The following is an 18,431-nucleotide window of genomic DNA, read 5'->3' as shown; positions in this document are numbered from 1 at the left end:
TCATTGTAACAATCACCTATTCGATGTGCCGGTAAACCACACACGCTCCATCGAACTATGATAAACAATGAATCACCCTTTGCCACCTTCGCTTAGAACCAATTAGTGTGTCGGTAAACCACACACGCTCCACTAACTTCTTAGCAAGGTGTAAAGTGTAATTTCATGGGATTGCATCAATTCACTTTTCCTAAAGTAACTAAGATTTGGAAATTTTTGAAAAACATGTAGTTACTTTGTATTTCATATTATACTTTTAATGAGAGGATGAGGTTGCCCTATCCTACCCATTCGGCTAACGACCCTCCACCGATCAAGCAAGCGGTGCGTGTGAGTGTACACCCATTAAGCGCCATTTTATAGGCCGCAATCTTATACCCACCTTATAGATCGGCTTCGTGAATGAGGCCTACTAACGGTAATACTAGCATTTTAGTTATACATACATACATATATATATATATATATATATATATATATTAATCTTGTAATATTATATTAGTATAGGGTTGTATTTTAAACTTGTAAAACTCTAGGGTTTGAAATTTAAATTGTCTAAATTAAAACTTTTAATCACAAAACATAAATTTCAAAACTTGAGGGAAAGTTTTAAACATTTAAAACATAGAGGATCAAATAACATATAATCTTAATTAACAATTAATTCCATAATTATCCATATATTTAATGATTTCTTGCAAAATATTTACCAATTTAATCAAAATAATTAATTAATTATCACATAAGGAAATTAAATATTTTATTAATTGATAAATATCTTTAATTAGATCAAGATTATAGTCATATATATCAAAAAAAAATCGGATTAGGGTTGATCTAATATGATAAAGGCAAGTTTCCATAAGATAAATATCAAAAAATCCCGATTTTTGCTCTTCCTGATGCTTGAACTTGTCGAGTTCCCAACTGGACTCGTCGAGTCGGGCCAACTCGTCGAGTCCACCATGGGACTCGTTAAGTTCATGACACAGAAACACAAAATTCGAATTTTGCAAGTAAGAAACAAACAATCAAGCATCAATTTAATAGAAACCAATCTAGGCTCTGATACCACTGATGGGTTTTGGCCATATGAACATTCCTATGTGCGCATGCAAACCCTAATGCTTGGATCTAGGTTTCTCTAATTAAACGTGCATTGAATCCTAGACTTCTAATGGCTAATAGAGTATAAGAACAATACAAAATCAGAGTTAGAAGCTTACCTTGAAACACTAGTTTGATCTTCTTGTTCTTGGAGCTTTAGAGTCACAAATGTCACTCCTCTAATGGCTTACAAACACCAACTAGCAAGAGGATGATTTGAGAGAGAGGAGAGGGAAGAGTAATCGGTCAGGGTTTCTTTGCTTTAGCAGAGGTGCCGATTTCCCTTGCCCTAAGGGTCTATTTATACTTGTAGGCTCCTAGGGTTTCACCCTTAAACCCTAGTTGGATAATCTTTACTCAAAGCAATCCAAATCCTTTCCATGATAATCCCTTGGACGATTTGTGGCTTATCCCAAACCCTTGAAATTGTCCAACCATATCCAAGAAGGATTTACAGCCCAAAGTGTAACTATCAAACAATTGACAGTTTATACCCTCTTATTTAATTAATCTCTTTAAGTCACCAAATTAATTCTAATTAATTTTATGACTTATATTAATCAAATAACAATATTATTATTCCTTATATTATTCTCATAATATATTAATAATATTTATTCTCTCATAATAAATCATCCTGTCAAGTTGCTATGGTGAAGGCAACCCAAAAGGACCATGCACAATCGGGTCAAATACTTGCCTAATATAGTTGCAGCCTTAGACACTATTCCAACACAGAGCACTTGAGGGTTCGGTTAGCCTTGAACCAGCTCTTCCTGGGAGCGAAGGATTGGTGGAAGTTCGTGACGGCGAACTTCACTTTGGCTGAGATTTATGAGGTGACCTGGGAGAGGTTCACCGCTATGTTTAGAGAGGAGTATGTTCCCCCGGTGGAGAGGGAACGGTTGATTCAGGAGTTCTTGACCCTCAAGCAGGGTACTGATTCTGTGGCAGTCATCACCAAGAAGCTTCATGATAGGGCGATGTTTTGCCCTGAGCAGGTGTCGTCTGAGCAGGATCGTATGAGCCGTTATCTGAGTGTGCTGAGGAGAGATATTCGGGAGTTCGTGGCGAACTCGAATTACCGGACATTTGTAGAGCTCCAGGGAAATGCCCGGAAGAGGGAAATGCCCGGAGGAGGCCGAGTCTCAGAGGATGGATCGGCGACCGGCTCAGTCTCAGCCGGCAGCCAAGCGGGCTAGACCCGCTGAATCGAGATCTGGTGGCGCGAAGGGCCGCACCTGTGGGAAGTGTGGTAAGAGTCACGATGGGACGTGTAGAGCTGGGGTGTGCTACAAGTGTGGGAAGGAGGGGCATATCGCAAGGGATTGCCCTAAGGGATTTTCGGTGTGTTTTCATTGCAACCAGACTGGCCATCGGAAGGCCGAGTGCCCATATCTTCTTCAGGGATCAGCGCAGGGATCTGCGCCTGCTGCTAGGGTTACCAAGGTTCAGTCGGTGAAGGTCGAGGCCCCGAAGGCTCGTGGGAGGGCATTTCAGTTGACCGCGGAGGAGGTCCGTGCGGCGCCCGATGTTGTGGCTGGTATGTATTCTCTTTTCATCTTTTATTTGAGTTGAGTTTTTATGCTTATATGATGATATGCGTAGGTACTTTTCTTGTGAGTTATGTGCCTGCGTTGGTATTATTTGACTCGGGTGCGAGTCCGTCGTTTGTTTCCATAGCATTTAGTCAGCATATTAGTGTCCGTCAAGAATCGTTGGATCGGCCTCTGCGAGTTTCCATAGCTGATGAGCGAGCAGTGTATGCTTCGGATGTGATTCGAGGATGTGTCCTTGAGATCTTCGGTGTGGAGTTCCCGATAGATCTGGTTCCGATCTCGATGGGGGACATGTGTGTTATAGTGGGTATAGATTGGTTGAGCCGATATGGAGCTGTGATAGACTGCGAGCGTTAGTTGGTGATGATTCGAGACCCTAGTGGGGGAGTTCTTACAGTGCACGGCGAGGGTACACGTGCGGGGTCAGCATTTTGTTCGGCCGCCAGAGCGAGACAGGGTCTACAGCAGGGATGTAGAGGATTTGTGGCATATGTGATGGATCCGAGGGCTGTTTCAGAGAGACCGAAGTCGGTGGATGAGGTTCCGATAGTGCGCGAGTTTCCGGATGTGTTTCCATAGGAATTTTCGGGTGTGCCTCCGGAGAGGCAGGTAGAGTTCGGTATTTAGTTGGTTCCAGGAGCTGCGCCTATCGCTAAGGCGCCGTATCACCTTGCGCCTCCGAAGATGCAGGAGTTATCCTCGCAGCTTCAGGAGCTGCTGGGGAAGGGGTTTATCAGGCCGAGCAGTTCGCCATGGGGGGCGCCTATCCTTTTTGTCAAGAAGAAGGATGGCTCGCTCCGGATGTGCATTGATTATCATGAACTGAATAAGCTAACGGTTAAGAACCGTTACCCATTTCCGAGGATCGATGATTTGTTTGATCAGTTGCAGGGAACATCTTGGTTTTCCAAGATCTATTTGAGGTCGGGGTATCATCAGGTGAGGGTGCGGGAGGAGGACGTCCAGAAGACAGCATTCTGGACTCGTTATGGGCATTATGAGTTCGTGGTGATGCCTTTCGAACTCACCAACGCACCGACGGTGTTCATGGATCTCATGAACAGGGTGTGTAGACCGATGTTGGATCGCTCAGTGATTGTGTTCTTCGACGACGTTTTAGTGTATTCGAGATCCAGAGAGCAGCATGAGGAGCATTTGAGGGAGATCCTCGGAGTTCTGAGATCGGAGAGGCTTTATGCCAAGTTCTCCAAATGTGAGTTCTGGCTACGAGAGGTTCAGTTTTTGGGACACCTCGTTAACCAGAATGGGATATTGGTCGATCCGGCCAAGATTGAGGCAGTCATGAGATGGGAGGTGCCGAGGTCACCCACCGAGATCAGGAGTTTTCTGGGTTTGGCCGGCTATTATCAGAGATTTATTAAGGATTTCTCCAAGATCACCGTGCCACTCACCAAGTTGACCCGAAAAGGGTGTTGCGTTTTCTTGGGATCCGGAGCAGCAGACCTCGTTCGAGACACTTCGCCAGAAATTATGCGAGGCCCCAGTGTTAGCCCTTTCGGAAGGGATGGAAGATTTTGTGGCATATTGTGATGCATCGATATCTAGATTGGGAGTGGTGCTTATGCAGAGGGGGCATGTGATTGCATATGCATCGAGGCAGCTTAAGCCTCATGAGTCGAGATACCCCACTCATGATTTGGAGTTGGGAGCGGTAGTGTTCGCTCTCAAGATCTGGCTACATTATCTGTATGGGGTTCGGTGTACGATATACAAGGACCACAAGAGCTTGAAGTATTTGATGGATCAGCTCAACCTGAATATGCGCCAGAGGAGGTGGTTGGACGTGGTCAAGGATTATGATTATGAGATCCTGTACCACCCGGGCAAGGCTAATGTGGTAGCCGATGCATTGAGCCGTAGGGCGGAGGGCGCCCCAATTCGAGATGTTTGTTTGAGATTGTCAGTGATGACCCCGGTGCTGGATGCTATTCGTGGGGCCCAGGCTGAGGCTGTGAAGCCAGAGAGCCAGAAGACGGAGCGAGTTGTTGGACTGGTATCGGAATTGGTTACCGATATCCGGGGGCTTATGACATTTCAGGGTCAGATTTGGGTACCGTCTATGGGCGGAACGCGTACCATTTTGTTGGAAAAGGCTTCTCGATCCATCCCGGGGCCACTAATATGTTTTTGGACCTAAAGAAGGATTATTGGTGGGCCTGTATGAAGAGGGATGTCGCATGGTTTGTAGAGAGGTGCTTGACCTGTCGCAGGGTGAAGGCCGAGCACCAGCGTCCACATGGTAAGCTGTAGCCATTAGAGATTCCCGAATGGAAATAGGAACAGATTACCATGGTTTTCATCACCAAATTGCCCATAACTACGAGGGGTGTCGATGAAATTTGGGTGATTTTGGACAGATTGACGAAGAGTGCTCACTTCCTGGCCATCAGTGAGAGCTCTTGCGCGGACAAGTTGGCAGAGATGTACGTGAGAGAGGTGGTATCGCGACATGGAGTGCCGATCTCGATTGTCTCAGATCGAGATGTACGTTTCACTTCCAGATTCTGGAAGAAGTTTCATGAGGAATTGGGTACGAAACTGCATTTTAGTACCGCATACCACCCACAGACTAATGGGCAGAGTGAGCGGACGATTCAAACGCTCGAGCACATGCTCCGGGCATGTCTGTTGGATTTCAGTGGGAGTTGGGACACGTATTTGCCCTTGGCGGTGTTTTTTTATAACAACAGCCATCATTCGAGCATTGGCATGCCGCCCTTTGAGCTGTTGTATGGGAGGAGGTGTTGAACCCCTATTTGCTGGGGAGAAGTAGGGCAGCGTGTGATGGGCAGCACCGAGATTGTGCTTCAGATGACAGAGCAGATCCAGCAGGTCAGGCAGAGGCTGTTGACCGCTCAGAGTCATCAGAAGAGTTATGCGGACAGACGCCGGTCCGAGCTCGAGTTTCAGGTCGGCGACTTCGTGCTCCTGAAGGTCTCTCCTTGGAAAGGAGTGATCCGATTCAGGAAGAGGGGCAAGTTGGGGCCCCGATATATTGGACCTTTCAGGGTGATTGCGAGGGTAGGCAGGGTAGCCTATCGTTTGGAGTTGCCAGCAGAGTTGGGTCAGATTCATGACATTTTCCACGTGTCGCAGTTGCGAAAGTGTATAGCCGACGAGTCGGCAGTGGTGCCATTAGAAGATATTCAGGTGGATGCGAGCCTGAATTATGCCGAGCGACCGGTGGCGATCAGGGATCGGAAGATCAAGGTTTTGAGGAACAAGGAAGTGCCGCTGGTGCAGGTCCAGTGGCAGCATCGGAAAGGGTCAGAGTTGACTTGGGAACCAGAGCGTGAGATGCGGGAGCAGCATTAGGAGTTGTTTGCAGAGTAGGACTTTGAGGGCGCAGTCTGATTCTAGTGGGGGAGAATTGTAACACCCCGATTCCAAGGTATGATATTTTGTTCTTTTATTTTTGGGTTTTGTGAGGGAAATCGGCGAGTTGGCGTCTAGCCTCGCCGAGTATGGTCGCGGATTTGTACGCGAGTTTACAGCTGGACTCGGCGAGTTCATGAGTGGATTCGGCGAGTCCATGCTGTTTAATGAAACCCTAATTTCCAGGGTTCGAGACCTATTTAAAGGACCTTATGGCCGTCATTTGCGGCCACCAACCCCAGAGAGAAACCCTAAAGAGATCTAGAGCGTTTGTGAGGAAGGAAAGGCCAATCTTGATATTTGGTGGGTGTTTTTGCAAGAAGGAAGTGTTTAAGGCAAGAGGAGGCTGATGGAGGTGCGATTTTCGTTGGTTTTGAGCTCATAGAGATTGCATTGAGGTATTATTCTCTGACCTTCTTCAGTTTTGATGTTGATTCTTAGTGTTAGGGTTCTCCTAACCCTTTTAGAGATTGATTAAGTGGTGTATTTGGTCCCTCCTCGAGTTTGTGTTCTGGATCTGGACCCAAAGAGGTCGAGAGACCTTAACCCTTGGAGCTTTATGAGTCATTTTGGAAGTCATGAGCTTGGAATGTCATTTTTGAGGCTAAATCACCATTTTGGACCATTTCTATGTTATATGTGTGTCAAGGTCCGAACATTACGTGATTATCATGCTTGGGGAGGCCAGATCTATGATTGCATGGAACAGATCTGACCTCAGAAGTTGTTTTGAGTTTGTGCATGGCATGAACTCGCCGAGTCCCAAGAACAGACTCGGCGAGTAGTATAAAGGTTGTCCGGTAATCACTCAGTGAGTGGACTTGCCGAGTTGGGGGAATGACTCGGTGAGTCAGGGAGAGTTAGGGGTCTGAGTTCAAGTTGGAACTCGCGGAGTTGTTCTTGAGACTCGGCGACTTGAGTCGGGGTGGCCCCGCGATTCATGCCAGGTGGAACTCGTCAATTCAAGGGAAGTACTCGACGTGCCAAGAGAGAATCTAAGAGAGTCAGTGGACACGTGTAGACTCGCCGAGTCGCCCTTGTGCACTCGCCGAGTCGGGTCAAGTTTGACCATTGACCTTGTTGACTTTTAAGGTTGAGTACAGTTGTATTTATGAGAGTATTACTTTATGTGATTAGGCGGAGGCTAGATCATACTTCTTCCGAGTCAGATATTTTCCGAGACATCGAGGTGAGTCTTCTCACTATACGTTACCTAGAGTGGTACTATGTGATGACCAGAGGGTCTTATGTGTTATGTATGAGATTATGTGCTATGTGATATTTGTATGTTGTATGATGATATAGACCGGACCGGAGGGTCCAACGAGCTATGACCGGACCTAAGGATCCAACGAGCTACAGGACTGGAGGGTCCCGCTGAGACACATTGACCGGAGGGTCGTATTATAGCCTTGAGTGGCGTATGTGTTGTATGTGGTATTTTGGGGAATTCACTAAGCATTTATGCTTACAGTTGTTGTGTTATGCGTTTCAGGTACTAGTGATGAGCGCGGGAAGGCGCCGACATGATTCGTACACACACGCATTGGAGTTTTGTAGAGATTCTGTGGAAAAGTTTTGTGATAATAACATTTGATACAATGTGTTTGACATTATTTATGAATGAATGAATGTTTTAAAAATGAAAAGTTATTTTGAAAATTCACATTGTTACAAGCACCGTCTTCAACAGCCACCACGTAACTGCAGGCGGCAGCAGAGCTGCCTTTTACATCAGGCAACATTACCAATAATAGCAGCTTCGTTACTGGCCTCCTAGTTTTTCTCTCTATCCCTAGGTATCTTGTGGTTGAATACAGAATACATACACGTAGTGTTGTAAAACTTGCCGAGTTTTCCGATTACTCCTCCGAGTACTCGCTACTCAGCCCCTTACCGAGGCGAGTAGTAGAATCCCGAGTACTACCTGATCAGCCCCTTACTAAACTGAATTGTGTTGTAAAACCAAGTCAACTCGGTGATTAATATGTATAATATACTTAATGATTTATTATTTAACACATATGAGTGATTATTAATATATATATATATATATATATATATATATATATATATATATATATATATATATCTCTTAAATTTTCAACAATTATTCACGAAGTGAAACCATTATAGGTTTTTCAGTTTTTATGTATTCACATGTATCTAGTTTTGTTATATATTTCAATCACCTTTTGATTTTAACTTATGATTTAGACATATATAATTTCCCTAAAAATATTTCTACATAATGAATTACCTAATCCGAGTACTCCCCGAGTACTCGCTACTTGGTAGTCGGCCGAATAGGTACTGGGTAACGAGTACTCCAACCTTGCAAACACATAATCGATGTGTGTGTGTTTCCTATTGTCAACCGTTCGATCTCTTTTTCTCGCTATCATGTTTCTTATTCGTACATTGCACACAAGGGCAGTTTTGTTATGGTGCCTATAGTGGAACCGATAACACCTAACTTGTCTATACCCGGTGAAAAAGAATTTAATTTTTAAATATTTATACTTTTGTGTTACTACTTAAATTTTTCGTGCCATCCATGTTATAAAATCATACGTCCTCCCTAGACTGCACATATGCTCGTATGTGCATGCTTTCGATCTCTCATCTCCCAATCAATAAACACATAAGGACCAAACATAATATTAACTTTAACTTAATTCCATTTTTAACACCTTGTATCTCTTTTTTTTAATTAAATAAGAAATATCCTTTTTCAATCAATAAAATATATTTTTTATATATAAACTAATAAATAAACAAAATAGTTTTCTTTGTTTTATTTAATTATTCGGGTTACAACTTTATTTTGGACTAAATAGTTTATAGACTAAAGGCATTGGCATCTCAGTTCCTCGTCTTGTTATTTTAGCGATACTTTTTCAAACTTCGGTATAACTAAACCATAACACTTTGATTACAAAACATGACTTTGCTAAAATCAAATTATCACTACAAACTTTTAACTAAGGCTAAAGGGAGTGGTAATATTCTTAGCATGTTGTCATATATGATTTTTAAGTATTTTTTCATAATACCTAGGCTTAGCATGTTTACCACAAAAAAAGTAGGGAGTGAAAGTGTGACAATATAATAGGTTTAATTATGAAGAAAAAAAATTAAAATATATAAAAAAAAAAATACAAATCAACCGATCACAACATACCTTCATACTTTCTCTCTCTTCTCTCTTCTCACTACACCTATGTCATCTTTTTCTTAGCACCCTCCTTGACATAAGGTAGGGACCTTTAGCACTTTCTTTAACACCTCATTTGACACTTCCATTCCTTTTTAGGGTTGTTCACTATTTGGATAAAACCGAATTGTCCAATTGGACAATTTGGATTGGACTATTTGGTTCGGATATTCGGATTTTTGGATTGGATTTCACCAAAACCGGATTATTATTTTGGATTTCGGATTGGTTTTGGTTTATGAAATAAGAACCGAATAGTCCAAAAAAACCGAATAATAATTTATTATTTATTTATTTTTAATATATCTATAATTATTTATTAATTTTATAATTTATTTTTTTCAAAAAAGTTAAAAAAGTTTCACATAATAAACAATTTAATATGCATTTTCTCTCAAAAGCTTTTTATCTATTAAATATTAAATTATAATATACCTTCTTACTAGTTTATAAATTTTAAATCACAACTAAATAATTTATTTTTGTTTCTTCATTAAAATTTGGATAATATTATAATTATATGTTTTAAATTGTTTTGACTTTTGAAAACCGAATTACAAAAACCGATCCAACCGAATTGTAATTGGATTGGATCAAATCGGATTTGAATTTAGTTTGGACAATTCGGATTCATATTTTGAAAACCGAAATCAATTTGGATTTGCTTAATTGGATCGGATCAAACCGATCCATCCAAACAAACACCCCTACTCCTTTTAGCCTAATAGTAGCCGAGGATGAGAAAATAAGGTTATGATGTCATACTATTCATTTCTTAAAAGTGGGAATGAAATTTCAGTTGTCGATTTTTGTTTCTACTTTAAAAAAACGAACATTGCTAATTTATTTTTATCTAAATAAAAATTAAAATGTAATATTTAGCATTTTTAATATCCTATTATATATTAAAATATATTAATTAATCCTATATATAAAATTATTTTGGGATATTTACATAAAAACACATCAAAGTTTGACGTTTGGTTTTAAATGACCATTTAACTTTTTCTTAGTCCTATAATGCAATTAAACTTGAATTTTTCCACAATACCATTTTGCTAAAAATTACCCGGTTTCCCAATTACATTGCTCATTTATACATTGACTTCTAATAATAAAAAATTTCTAAAGCCAATGGAATTAGATCCACCGCCAATTGCTGTATTGATTGGTGTTGCTATGATCTTTGAGGAAAGGATTACAACTTATTGGTGATTGGCTCCCCAATTATTATTTCATGTGGTAAACAACCAAAATCTAATTGAGCACCACGATTACAACTCCAGTTTGCCTCTTGTGAAGAGAAGAATGAAACATCAACTAACGGCGAGGAGTTCTTTTGCTTGAAGGATAGTTATTTTTTAGTGAGAGACTGTGGGATGGGAGTATGACTATGTATCAGGATGTTCACACGATGGAAGGGACGTTACCGGAAGTTGTTCTTGACAGGGTAGAAGACGGTGGAGAGTGTAATTTCTTTATCTAGAGAGGGTGTTGGGAGGTTATTTGTCATGCTATATTGGAGGCACATCATCTGGTTTACATTGTTGGTTACTTAATTTACGATAAGGTGAAACAAAGAGAGCTGAGCATGTTTTTAAGTGATGAATAATGCAGTCAAGATGCAATGCACCAATAAAAAGGTATTTTAAATAAACATTTAACTATCAAAAGTTAATGTAACCCGGAAACCCGATGATTTTTGAGAAAAATGGTATTTTAGACAGGTAAATTTCGATTTTAATGGTTTGACAGATCCAAAAAAAAAAGTTAAATGGTAGTTTAAAACCAAACGCAAAACTTTGATGTGACTTTATGTTAATAACCCAGTGAGTTTTTTATGTCTTAAATTCAAAGGCTTACAAGTAAAATATATATTATAAGTACGATAACATATGCTAATAACCATTCAATTAACATGTATATTATAATAGTATCTAATAGAAACCAAGCGATCATCTTATTTTTGGCAAAAGGAAGTACTACATGACATAATGATTACATGCATTATTTTACATAACATAATAATCGATGATAAATGTGATCTTGACGTATTAACTGGAATTGCAAAAGACGCAACACTAATAGATGTCGAAATAACGAGGAATGAAAATAGTCGAATCCTACAATTTCTTGTTCAACTAAAACATATTAAATAAAAAGAATGCCACTTCAACCTACGAAATATGTTAGTTCATCAATTAAAAAAATCTATTCTTGTGCATACATATGTATTAGTTTTTTCAATAAATTCATAATTAATTCAAATTATTTACGGACAATATATTTCATCATAGCTTTATGATAACATAATTTACAATAGAGTAAATTACACAAATGGGCCCTATGGTTTGGGATAATTTGCGCGCTTGTTCTCTAACTTATTTTTTTAACTCGAGAAGTCTCTATTGTTTGTGTTTGCTACGCACTTAGTCCCTACTATTTGTTTTTGTCACACACTTGGTCCTTGTCTTAACTAAAAAGACTATTATTTAAATAGAAAAAAAATAATAGGGTAGGTAAGGTAAGGTGAGGGGGTGAGGTTGGGGGTGCGTTTATTTAAATAAATTAAAAAATCAAGGGAAAAATATATTTTTTAGGTAAGACAGGGAACAAATGTGTAATAAAAACAAATAGTATGGACCTTCCGAGTTAAAAAAAATAAGTTAGAGATCAAAAACGCAGATTACCTTAAACCATAGGGACCATTCGTGTAATTTACTATGTACAATATCATTGTAATGAAATAAAAAAGATAGATTATATATTTGTTAAAATCTAATTAGGAAAAGGATGTGTTTGACAATCTATATAAGTTAGAAGAATAAAATATACTAAAATTATACATTTGTTTGGCATAAAAAAGAATATAATTAAATATGAAACAATACATATATTTACGTTGTTTTTACTTAATTTTTTTGGAAAAAAAATGTAGCTCGAAGAAGATGTAAGAACGAAAAGTTTGCTTATAAACTTATGCTCAACTCGAAATCGTAATTGAAACGGATGCTGAGCCGAAAGAGATTCGATGTCAACCGAAACCAAACAAATAAATGGAAAGACATCATGCAATAACTTGACACTAGAGGCAGAAGCGACATTGGCTCATGCGTGCGTGGGTAGATGTTTCGCAAGACAGAAAGTTCGCGAAATCCAAGATGCACAAACTTTTTACCGGAAAGATACTAGGCGTTTCTCTCGGATATGAATTTTGGAGACTACAGAAAAAAAAAGATCAAATTTACTCAAAGTGGAGGAATGCGAACAAATTTTTCATGGGGTTTTACGCAATAGTTTCAAGCGTGACGTAGCAATGTAAAAGTGGCGTAAACGATGAAACAATCTTGCAAAAAGCTCTACCACTTTACTAGGGTAATAAAGAGGCGCCTTTCAAATTTCTTCATGTTTGGAATGTTGTAAAGGCGTCGAAAAATTGGCAAGATATCCAAACTTCGGAATCATTGAAGAATGATTCTTTTAAAAGAACCAAAACATCTGAAACCACTCATAGGCAATCGTCGGATACGCATGCTGAGAATGGCCTCAACGAATATGAGCCTATTGAGATTCTAAGAGCTACTTGTCCTATTGGAAGAGACCAAGCTAAGCAAAATAGTAAAGGGGCCACAACTAGTTTGAGTGACATCGAGCAAATAATATTGAAAATAGACAACCTGAAGGTTACTTTGGAACAATCTTTGAGTGTCGCAAAAGAGAAGGAAAAATCTTGTGACATGGCGACCTTAACGAAAATTATTAGTCACCTTACTAGAAGCTTAAGAGAATTGACGTTACAGGCCAAAGAGGAGATTGCAAAAAACATAATGTAGGTCTATCTATATTTTGTATTTTAATTTCTATGTTTCGTAATTTTAATTTCTATGCTTTGCATTTTTAAATTCTATGCCGTACTTTTTTAGGTGTGATGTAGTTTACTTTCAACTTAATGAAATTTCAATTTTTTTTTTTAAATTTAATTTGTTTTAATTGATTAATTTTTTATATAAATTAATTTTAGTTAAAAATATTAAAATCACAAAAATGACGACTCACAATTGCGAACTTTTAATAAAACATGGCAAATTCTACATAACACTTACAAATAGCTAAATAATTCTAGAAAAATGATTCAACTCTCTAAATAACAAATAACGTATAGTTAATGTCTTAATGACATTAAGAGCAAATGATGTCACATGCATTTAGTAAGAGTCTAAGAGAACCCACCAAACACGACGGAAAGTGAAAAACGAATGTGCTGTCTTGGATTCATTTAAAGCATAAAATGCTACGTAATCCACCTAAACCCTCATAATGTGAAAAGCCTCCAAACTGTCTACTTAATATCTTATATTAAGTGTTAATGCAATGCCTTATCCATATCTTATACAATAATGAGAAATGGCTCATTGCTTTAAAACAACCAAAATTAATAAGAGTCTTCACAAGTAGAAATCCCTATAGAAAATTACATTAAAAAAATCACTTCTCATACAAGAAAATAGTGTCTCCATTCTGGTTGATAAATACCATCTCGGACCAGAAATACACTATGTTTTGGAGAGGAATAAGATGTTCCTCCAAGACCGAACAATATCAAATACACAAGGGATAATGACTTAGGAGGGTAATAAGGTTTCCAGTTTGTCCGTATTAGGTCACTAAGGTTTTTTTTGTGCGTATTAGACCAATATGGTTGCTATTACCGTTTAGAAATAGTCCTTTTACCGGTTTTAACCGGTGAAAAGGACTATTTCAAAACGGTAATAATAACCATATTGGTCTAATATGCACAAAAAAAACCTTAGTGACCTAATACGGACAAACTGTAAACCTTATTACCCTCCTAAGTCATTAACCCTAATTTTAAAGACATTGAGAATATATGACCATCAACAGTAAACTACTTCGTTTATAACTTGTGTCGTCCCATATAACCTGCTACTCATCTATATGGCGAAGCTCTTCATCTATAGTCGTCCCTTTGGGGACATCCGATAAAATTGGAACGATACAGAGAATATTAGCATGGCCCCTGCGCAAGGATGACAAACACAAATCGAGAAATGGTCCAAAAAATTTTTTAACCCTTCGTCGCCTTCTCTGGAACCCTAATTCCCTTTTCAAATGCTAATAGAATTTAATTGCAACTCTTACGTTTCAGTAGTTCATCTGTTGAAGTCATGATCAAACAACATGTGGATTCTATGGTCAGATTGATCTTCTTGTTGATGTCTTTAACCATTTGTGGCAAGTAAGGGTGATCTTTTTTTTTTTCTATAAAGTCTCTTTTAAGTTTTTTACTTTTCCTGAGTTTCATGCTTTATAAACTTCTGTTTATGTGTTGTATATAGTCTGTATGTGTTTGTTTATGTGCTGATTTTTTTATTCATCTTGAAACTTCAGTTTCTTAGTTCATGTTGTGGCTTTGCTTTTTATAAAATAATTGATAATAGACATCATATGCGTTGGTTTTACATTTTCATTCGTTATCAAATGTAGACATTGATGGGAGGTATCAAAGTGAGATTGTTTTTGTACACATAGATGTGTTCATGTAAACATTTAAATGACAAAAAAGAAGTTATTGATAAAATGTTGCATATTTATGTAATGAAGATTATCAAATCAGTCACATTGATTAATAAGCATGTTTTATAAATAATTAACGTTAATGACTTAGGAGGGTAATAATGTTTCCAGTTTGCCCGTATTAGGTCACTAAGGGTTTTTTTTGTGCGTATTAGACCAATATGGTTGTTATTACCGTTTAGAAATAGTCATTGTTACCGGTTAAAACCGGTAAAAGGACTATTTCTAAACGGTAATAACAACCATAGTGGTCTAATACGTACAAAAAAAACTTTAGTGACCTAATACAGACAAACTAGAAACCTTATTAGCCTCCTAAGACATTATCCCAATACACAAATATGTACTCGTGTTTGCCTCGTTTATGACAGTAACTTTTTCCAAACCTTACTTGCATTGTGTGCGCTAAAGTTTATAAAGTTGGTTATACTTTAAAGTTTAAATAAGTTGACTATAAAGTAATATTTTACAAGTTTCGTCATAAAAGATGATCAATATTTGAAAATTTTAGGAAGTAATTATTCATTAGAAAAATAATATTTTAAGATAAAATATAGTAATTAAATATATTTGTTTTTTCTTCCAAGTAATCCTCTTATCATTTTTAGATGATATGATTCTAATAAAAAATTATTAATTTTATTAAATATGACAATTTTCATAATCTTTATTGTGTAGAAAAGATGATAGAAAGAGAAAGTAGAGGCATATTTGATTTTTTTAATCAATGGTGTAATCTAAACAACTATCACAATCACAAATAAAATAAAGGTTATAGACCACCATTTAAAATAGTAGTTCTCACGATGCATTAGTTTGAAGATGCTAACCACCGATCTCTTCAAAGGAGTGGGACACGTATGCAATCCAACTACCCTGCTAAGGTTTCAGCCTGCACTCCTACTACCCAATGTTCAGCCTCGAACATACACAGGAAAGTCGCCAAGCGACAAATGGACACATGCCAACTTAAATGACGGTGTGCACGCCACTATAATGGCTAATCCAATAAAGGCTTTAAACGGGGAAAAAGGTATAGTGCACTAATCAACAAGACTGTCTCGATTCGGGTCTGACACTTCTGTCTTCACGAGCGGGATCTATGTCAAGACATTCACTATAAAAGACCATTCACCTCCAACGGTAAATGGATCTCTCTCCCAATTTAAACTCATATACATACTTATACACTTCTCTACAGGAGACTAACTTGAACGTTGAAACGTTCTCCCAAGACACCCTCCTGAAGCATGGCTATCAACAAGTTTCTGTTGTTGTGATTTAGATCTCCATCGAGAATTAAGACAATCGGAGCTGGAGTTACCCTAGGAGGTCCAACTTCATATCAATAACATATAATAAAAATCTAACTAATTAAAACAAAAATAAAAAATAAAAGTAAAAATAAACCCAGTTAAAGTCACGTTGGGAAATAATAAGTTTCCAAATAAAATGTATAAAAATGAAAATTAGAAACAACTAAGTTTTCTCCCACCACACATTGCGACGGTGATATTGTATTTGACGGATGATTGTTTAGAAAGTTAAAAGTTTAGGTGATGAAACTGAGATCATAAAAACATAAAAACAAATTACATTGAAACCTAGAGACTCTTGAATTTATACCAATGCATACATAGAAAATAAGTTTTTTTAGTAAATTAACAAACAAAATTTTTATATTTACCTCGAAACCTTAACCACGTTGAATTTATAATGGTATATGAATAAATATATATATATATATATATATATATATATATATATATATATATATATATATATATATATATATATATATTGGTTTTTTAGATAAGCGAACGAAAGTTATCAAAAAAAACATAAAATTATATATATTATGGGGATAAATATGAGAGTTTAAAATAGATGAAAGGAAAATAATCTCTATTCTAATAAAAGAATAGTTTTAATATCCTTTTGACACGTGTCATCATATTAAGTTTTTTAATTAATACATATTTTATTCATCTTTTGCCATGTGTCACCATATTAGGCCACTAATTAATGCATACTACTTGTCAATCTATTAGTTCTCCATTTCAAATTTTAAATTTTAAATTTCTCATTCTAATTAAATTAAATTAATAACATTAGAATAAAATTAAAATAAAATTAATACAAATTATAGTTGATATAATATTTCATATATTTATTTAAATTAGCGATTATAATTTTATATAACTAAAAAAATATTAGTTAATTTTATTTAAAATAATTAATTAATAATTTTTGAACTCTCACTAAGAAAATTTAATTAATTTTGTAATTGTAGTTTCCACGGGTTATTCAGACGGTTATTCAGGGGAGAATATATTGAGTATTAATATCAGGGGGTTAAGTCAGGCTCACAAAGTCGAATGGATCAGGAAACTGAAGAATAAAGAAAAAGTTGAGTTCATAGGCGTTCAAGAAACACATGTTGCTAATCTATCTAAAGAGGATGTTACAAGGTGCTGGGGCAACAGCGACATGGATTTCGAAGTCGCACAACCTCAAGGGAAATCCAGTGGATTACTTTGTATTTGGGATCCTAAAACCTTTATAAAATCAAACTCCTTTTCATCTAGGTACTTCATCGCTGTCTCGGGTCAATGGAGTGGATTCCCAGGAAACACTACCCTGGTTAATATATACGCTCCACAATCCATTACGGATAAGAGAGAGTTGTGGAAGGAACTTCTCAATTTCAAATCCAGTGATGGAAATTGGGTGTTTTTTGGGGATTTCAATGTCGTACGCAAGAGGGATGAAAGACTCAACTCAGCATTTTGTAAATACTCTACTGTAGATTTCAACCAGTTCATTATCGATGCCGGGCTAAAAGAGTTCAAGATGGTTGGGCTGAAATATACTTATTATAGGGAGGAAGGACACAAATTTAGTAAAATTGACCAGTTCCTTGTTTGCTCGAACTTCATTGGAATTCAGCCTTCTTCCTATATCACTGCTCTCCCGAGGCTACATTCAGATCACTCCCCGATTGTTTTAAAATCAGTTCACACCGACTTTGGACCCCCACCATTCAGGTTCTTTAACTCCTGGGTCCTCAATGCAGAATTTTGTAAGGAATTCACTGAGGCATGGTGTAGTTTCCAAGGATATGGCACACCTGATATCATTCTTAAAGCAAAACTAAAGTTTGTAAAGGATAGAATCCGGAAATTGAAGAAGGATGAATCTAAGAACAAATCTGGTTTGTTAACCGAACTAAAGAATAAGGTAAACGACATGGAAAAACTAGCAGAATGCAGAGATATCTCGGAAGATGAAAGGGCAACTTGGCGGGAGGATAAAATTAAAATGTTGGAATTAGAGAGCATCGCAGAACTAGACCTGCAACAGAAGGCGAAAATCAAATGGCTTATTGATGGGGATGAAAATTCCCGTTTCTTTCACGGCTCAATCCAAAACATGAGCAGGAAAAACAAAATACATGGCCTTTTTATTAACGGGGCCTGGGAGGTGAAACCTGAGGCAATAAAACTGGAAGCATTCCAATTCTTTGCCAATAAATTCAAAGAGAAATGGCCCATTCG

General features: G+C 37.6%; 1 non-coding gene across 1 annotated transcript; it reads left to right on the top strand.

Annotated features, from left to right (window-relative positions):
• Window positions 1-14,260: 14,260 nt before the first annotated feature.
• On the top strand, window positions 14,261-14,366 carry LOC111894502 (U6 spliceosomal RNA). Its single transcript, XR_002851257.1, has one exon. It is a non-coding gene; the product is annotated as a U6 spliceosomal RNA (small nuclear RNA).
• Window positions 14,367-18,431: the final 4,065 nt, after the last annotated feature.

This window comes from Lactuca sativa, chromosome 2 (genome assembly GCF_002870075.4).
Source record: "Lactuca sativa cultivar Salinas chromosome 2, Lsat_Salinas_v11, whole genome shotgun sequence".
Lineage (NCBI taxonomy): Eukaryota > Viridiplantae > Streptophyta > Magnoliopsida > Asterales > Asteraceae > Lactuca > Lactuca sativa.
The sequence above is the reverse complement of the archived record's forward strand: the minus strand, read 5'-3'. Positions and strand labels throughout refer to the sequence as shown.